Below are 6996 nucleotides of genomic sequence, written 5' to 3'. Positions count from 1 at the left end.
AACTCCCTTCTTCCAGCGAACCTCAATTCTTCAACAGGTATATCTAATACACAGAGAGCTCTGAACATATAGAAGGAAAGGCTTGATATGTAACCAACTTTTTAAAATTTGCGGGTGGTGGTAGTGGTGATGATAAACGAAAAGGTTTGGATATTGGTAAAAACGATTGAGTTTTCGACAGATCTCTCACTGGGAGTTTCTTTTTCATACAACCCTATTAAAGTATCTTTTGGTTTGTGCGGAAACAGATATTGGATACTATTTTTAAAAGCAGTGTCATGCAAGACTTTGGATCACATAGTACCAATTTGGTCAAGCCTTCCAAAATCTGAGAGATCTGTGCCCTTGAGAGCAGTAGAAACCCTGGCAAGAAAGACCACGGCCAAAGAAAAGCTAATACATTTGCAGCAGCACAAAGGTTTGGCAGCTTCCTTCTGACCTTTATCCAGCTCTTGATTGATTAAATGCTCATGCAAAGCAGCAGGGCCAAATTTTATACTAATTGCACAACAGGCTCATTAGCCCCAGACGAAGTAGAGAGGCAAGATGGCAATTATCCAGCCGAGCGACTGTCCATGTTTGTGATTTGATTGTCACTCAAGTGATTTCACCTCTTCTCCACTTCACAGTTGAGATATGTAAATTTGGCATTTGAAAGGTCCTCCATTCTGGAACGCCAGCTTCCTTGCATTGATCCTATATTCCATAGATTTCCATTCATGCAGCACTGGCCTGTCAGTGACCTTCTCACATTCATTCTTCTGTAGGTGTACTAAAAGGTTTTCTATATGTCTCTTTCAGTGTCCACAAATTATTATAGAGGACTCAAGGAGACCCAAAAATCACTGGATTTTTGTATGCGAGCACAGTGTGGTCATTTGGACACACTCTAATAAACTGGAATGGCACATCAAAGAACATACAAACTAGATAACAGATTCGAGCAAACTCATCTATCCAAATTGGGGGATTGCAGGACTCATCAGCACAAGAAAGTATTTGTGAAAGACAGTAAGAATTGCTGCCTGATAAGCTCTGGGGGACTACTGCATGCTGATACATAGAAACCTCGTTTGTATACCTATTTTACTCCCTACCAATGAAGTTTTGTGCATCCCGAAGCCTTCACCCTAAACAGTTACAGAACTATGATTCCACTTTAATTGCATCTTACAGAATCCAGGAACTTGTAGTTCAGGTGCCACCAAAGAACTCTAAATGTTCCTCCCTAAACTGCAAATCCCAGAATTCTATAGGAAGGAATCACAAAAATTCGAGTAAAATAATGGCGCTATCATTTTGTAACATGAAAGCCTCCATCCCACAACTTAACCAGAGTTTCTCAGTGTGCGTATGCAGTAATAGATTTATGAAATCTCATCCTCTAACATTCAGAGTGGCTAGATTCCATATTCTTTTGTGATTTTAACTTTCTGTCACATTTAGCATCTATTCTCAGTATTTGCTTCTTCATATGTTCCCGACAAACCCACCCATGAGGTAGGCCACCAGTTGACCATTTTGGGCCTACATCAAGAAATAGCAACTACAACAATTCAGGGAACCATTTCTCCATCTTTGCAACAAATGCTGAGCTTCAGTGTCAGAACCAAAAGTGATGCTTCAGGGGTTTTTTTTTAGGTATGTTTGTTCTGGAATCAGGGGGCTGGGGGAAAAACTGGAATGTTTTGCAACAATTTTGGGCTGTGCATAAATGAAAAACCAGCCAACACTTTTTTAAGGTTCGGGGGGTATGGAGGCAACAAACCAGTATCCTCAGAGCCACCATCTACACTTTCTTCATCTCAATCTACATGAAGCTTCCACACAGTTTTGTCTTCTGCATTTCAAAAAGCTCCCATTTCCAACCTTTGGTTTGTGCAAGTTCCTAATTATATAAATCTGGTGGACTTAGGCACATAAGGCTTTGTTTATTTTCTCTATATTTAGTCTTAACACGAACAGGTTTAACAAGAGCAACACTTTGTTCTGTTTTCATGAAAACCTTTGAAAGTATTTCTGCTTCTGCATACATCATTAATGCACGAGTGAACCTTAACTGCTTCAGTTTAATTTTCAAGATGGTGTTGACATTTCATTTGATATACTTTCACTCTCTGGGTATTAGCATGGCCTCTGTTACTGTCAACAATAAGTAGGCGAAGAGTTTAGGTAACTCCTCTGGAATTACAGCAAAACCGTTGCTGAAATTTGAAGAACTGTGAAGAGGAGGAGAAAATATGGTGAACTTTTTTAAAAAACCTAGTAGGCAGCTTCATGCCATACTGCAATGTATTGGGGTGGTCCTAGAGCCTGGGAAATGTGGGGAATAAGAATCAGAGCACTAGCATATATTCCTTTGACAAAGAGATTGTTTGCAATTTTGCAAAAAGAGCAGGAACAAAATCGGTAACAACATCTTTGGATGGAGAAGGGTCCTTTTTCCGTAGCATGCTCCAGAGTTGGATAGAAGAGGCTTCTTGCCAGTTCAGAACTGAGCAATCCAAATGTTGTTCAACTATAGCTATAATCAGTTCCAGATAGCATGACTGATTGTCAGGGTTGATAGCAGCTGTGGCCCAACAGCAATGGGCATGCTGCAGGTTGTTCAACCTTTGGTAGCAGAATTGAGAGTCCAAAACAATTCTTTGCTTTCCTTAGTATTTCAAAAATATGGCTTGGTTGTGGTATTTGAAGAAATATATGTGTGTGTGTTTATATACAGAGAGAGAGAGAGAGAGAGAGAGAGAGAGAGAGAGAGAGAGGAGTTAACCACGTGGTAATGGAAGAAATGTGTGTGTGTGTGTATAAACATATATACACTAGAGAGCGTGTGGCGATCGGACCCAAGCGAGTCAAACCGAACACGGTTTGTGTCCTTTTTGAGGGCATATGCCGCGGCAATAAAAGCCGCAAAGAAAACTTTCTTTGCGGCCACTATTGCGTCTGCAAAAAACCGTCCGGCGGAGTTGTTCCGGGTTGTCAGAGGTCTTTTAACTCCCCCCACTGGTGGGAGCCCTGACAACTCGGCAGCGCGCTGTGAAGCATTTGCTCGGTTCTTTGCAGACAAAGTCGCTTTGATCCGTTCTGGGCTGGACGCCACATTAGATGCAGTCTCCGTGGATGTGACACAAGCACCTGCTTGTCAGATTTTGTTGGATTCTTTTCAGTTTGTGAAACCCGAGGATGTGGACAAGATACTTGGAGGAATGAGACCCACCACGTCCATCCTAGACCCCTGCCCATCCTGGCTTCTTAAGGAGGCCAGAGGGGGATTGGCCGAGTGGGTAACGGTGGTGGTTAATGCCTCCCTTCGGGAAGGCAAGATTCCAGCGAGCCTAAAACAGGCTGTTATAAAGCCGCTGTTGAAGAAACCATCACTTGACCCCACTAAATTCGACAACTATCGGCCTGTTTCCAATCTCCCCTTCTTGGGCAAAGTCATGGAAAGCGTGGTGGCCTCACAACTCCAGGTATTCTTGAGAGACACGGATTATCTGGATCCGGCACAGTCTGGTTTCAGACCGGGACATGGTACCGAGACGGTCTTGGTCGCCTTAGTGGATGATCTGCGCCGGGAGCTAGACAGGGGGAGTGTGTCCCTGTTGGTGCTCCTGGACCTCTCAGCTGCCTTCGATACCGTCGACCACGGTATTCTTCTGGGGCGCCTTGCAGAGATGGGTCTTGGGGGCATTGCTCTGCAGTGGCTCCGGTCATTTCTGGAGGGTCGTACTCAGAAGGTGTTACTGGGGGACTCCTGTTCAACGCCGCAGCCGTTGACCTGTGGCGTTCCTCAGGGTTCCATCTTGTCCCCCTTGCTGTTTAACATCTACATGAAGCCGCTGGGTGAGATCATCCGGAGTTTCGGGGTGCGGTGTCACCTGTACGCAGATGACGTCCAACTCTGTCACTCCTTCCCACCTGCTACTAAGGAGGCCGTCGAAGTCCTGAACCGGTGCCTGGCCGCTGTAATGGTCTGGATGAGGGCGAACAAACTGAAATTAAATCCAGACAAGACAGAGGTACTCCTGGTCAGTCGCAAGGCCGAACAGGGTATAGGGTTACAGCCTGTGCTGGACGGGGTCGCACTCCCCTTGAAGGCGCAGGTTCGCAGCTTGGGTGTGACCCTGGACTCATCACTGAGCCTGGAGCCTCAGGTGTCAGCGGTGACCAGGGGAGCATTTGCACAGCTTAGGCTCGTGCGCCAGCTGCGCCCGTATCTTGGGAAGTCTGACTTGGCCACGGTGGTACACGCTTTGGTCACATCCCGCCTCGACTACTGCAATGCTCTCTACGTGGGGCTGCCCTTGAAGACGGCCCGGAAGCTTCAGCTAGTCCAGCGCGCGGCAGCCATGTTGTTAACGGGAGCTGGACGCAGAGAGCATACAACGCCTCTGCTATCCCAGCTCCACTGGCTGCCGATCTGCTACCGGGCCCAATTTAAGGTGCTGGTGTTATCCTACAAAGCCCTAAACGGTTCCGGCCCAAAATACCTTGCAGACCGCATCTCGGCCTACGAGCCCACGAGGGCCTTGAGATCATCCGGGGAGGCCCTTCTCTCGGTCCCGCCTGCCTCACAGGCATGTCTGGCGGGGACGAGGGAGCGGGCCTTCTCGGTGGTGGCCCCCCGGCTGTGGAACACCCTCCCTGCTGAAGTTAGACAGGCGCCCTCCTTGATGGCCTTTCGTAGGGGCCTGAAGACATGGCTCTTCGAGCAGGCCTTCAACTGAGAGTATTTGAATGACACTGGAATGAACTAGGACTACGAATTTTGGCTATGACCCCAGGACTTGACGAAGCGGATTTTTAGTATAAGTATATGTTATGTTGTATCTGTCTGGTTTGTATCGTCGTGATTCACTGTACATTGTCTGCTTTGTTGTTGTTCACCGCCCCGAGTCGCCCCCGGGCTGAGAGGGGCGGTCAATAAATGCAAGAAATAAATAAATAAATAAATAAATAAATAATAAATAGTTCATCATGGAGGAATGGAAGAAGTGTGTGTGTGTGTTTGTGTGTGTAGGACTTGGAAACAAAAACATCTAGAGGTTACCAGTTTGCCTACTCTTTGTTGGCAAGCTGCTTAAGTCTATACAATATCCCTGTCAAGGCATACATGTGCAACAGGTAGATTCCCTGGAGTCACAGTGTTTGAGGACAGGTAGAAGTTAGCAATGCCACTTGAGTTGGCCCACTAAAAATGCTTCTTCAAATAGCTGTACAAATCAAATTTGTATATAAGAGATTCAGAAACAGTTGGCAAAGTTATAAAGAAGGTAAGCGTGAAGGTACGTATGAGGTCTTTCTTTCTCACAACAGCGTGTTCTTTGCAACCTTACTGAGAAGAAAACCATCCAAAGTTCCAAGTGAGCAAAGTGTAGCCCTTCAAATGTTGTTAGACTGCAACTCCAAAAATTCTTCATCAATGACTGTGGTTAGAGCTGTGAAGACAAACATTTGGACAGTTTGCCCAGCTCTACCCAATAAGGAGAGATTAGTATGAACCCCCTGGACATTGTTCCTTTTGTTAAGAATGAGCAACATTTTTTTAAAATCAAGGGCAAGACTGTTGAGCATAGGAGCCTTTGCTTAAAACAAACAAACAAACAAACAACAAACAACAAGTACACTATCGAGTAAAAAAGTCCAGAAGATCTAAACCACCAATTTCAATTCTCAAAGAGACTATGATTGTTTAGTTATCCAAGGCTGAAATGTTTTAAATAAGTAAATAGTACAGTCCCTTTAAAGAGAGTGATTATCTTTGCATTCAGACACCAGATAAAGGCTCCTTGTCTGTCTCAGGAAACTGGCTTTTGAAGTTCTGAATATTGAAACTTTTGCCAGGATCTACATACAAAGTAGAAAAGGAGAAGGAGTAAGGAGATGAGATTACAGAGAAGAAAGAGAAAGCAAGGCAGTTGGTGGCGAGTATGAAAAATTGGGTTTTCAAAAAGGCATGCATTTTATCCTGTCTCTCCAGATCAACAGGTGGGTTGGTCAATGCCTGGACCTCTCTGTCTGTGTGAGTGAACAAAGCTATGGATGTAATTTTTCAGGTTGATTCTGGTAAGGATTTCAGTGCAGCTACTTAACTTAATCTTACACAGCAATTTAATATTGACTTAAGAATTAATGTCTCCCTTCTGACATGAATAGAATGGAATTAGATTTATTTTGGCTTATTAACAGTTAATTAAACACATTTTTCTGATTTTCCTGTCTTTACATGCACACAAACATACATTCTGAGAACACAAGAGATAATTATAACTAGGGAAAATAAACTCAATAATAGAGAGCCAATGGGATTTCACACTTTGTCACACTATGTGCTTTCAATATGCAAAAGGATCTTGTAGCACCACTGAAACTAAATGAGAGAAAGAAGTTGATAGCATTGGCACGTGATGAAGTAGACAGGACTATAGCACATCAGACAAAACTGCATTAAGTAAAGAGAAACATACCGTTACTGGAATGATCTCGTTCATTTCTCGTTTCAATTGCATAATGGCACTTTGTTGATGTGAATTGCGTATACAGGGAAAGACCATTCCTTCCAGAGAAAACACATTACAGGCAGTCCCTGGGCTACAAATAAGATTGGTTCTGTAGGTTTGTTCTTATGTTGAATTTGTATGTAAGTCAGAACAGGCACATTTTTAAAGTATAATTCCGGCCAAAATATTTAGTGTAGAACAGCATAGGGAAGGGTTAACTCCCCTGTAACGATTGAATGCTGTCTGTGTCCCCATTCAGAAAATTTCACCACACTTTCTGTCCCTGTGACAACTGGATATTGAAAATCTTAAGTTGTAGAAACAAGAACTAGTGATAAATCTTCAGTGGAAATATCTTTTCCCCATCATAACTCTTTCAGGAGTGAATTTCCCTTCTAAGAGATAGATTTCCTCTGACTTCCTATAGCCTCACCCCCGTTTGTAACTAGAAGCCGTATTCAATTTGGATATTGGTAACTTAGGGACTGCCTGT

Source organism: Anolis sagrei, chromosome 1, assembly GCF_037176765.1.
Source record: "Anolis sagrei isolate rAnoSag1 chromosome 1, rAnoSag1.mat, whole genome shotgun sequence".
NCBI classification, from domain to species: domain Eukaryota; kingdom Metazoa; phylum Chordata; class Lepidosauria; order Squamata; family Dactyloidae; genus Anolis; species Anolis sagrei.
Note: the sequence above shows the minus strand (reverse complement) of the source record.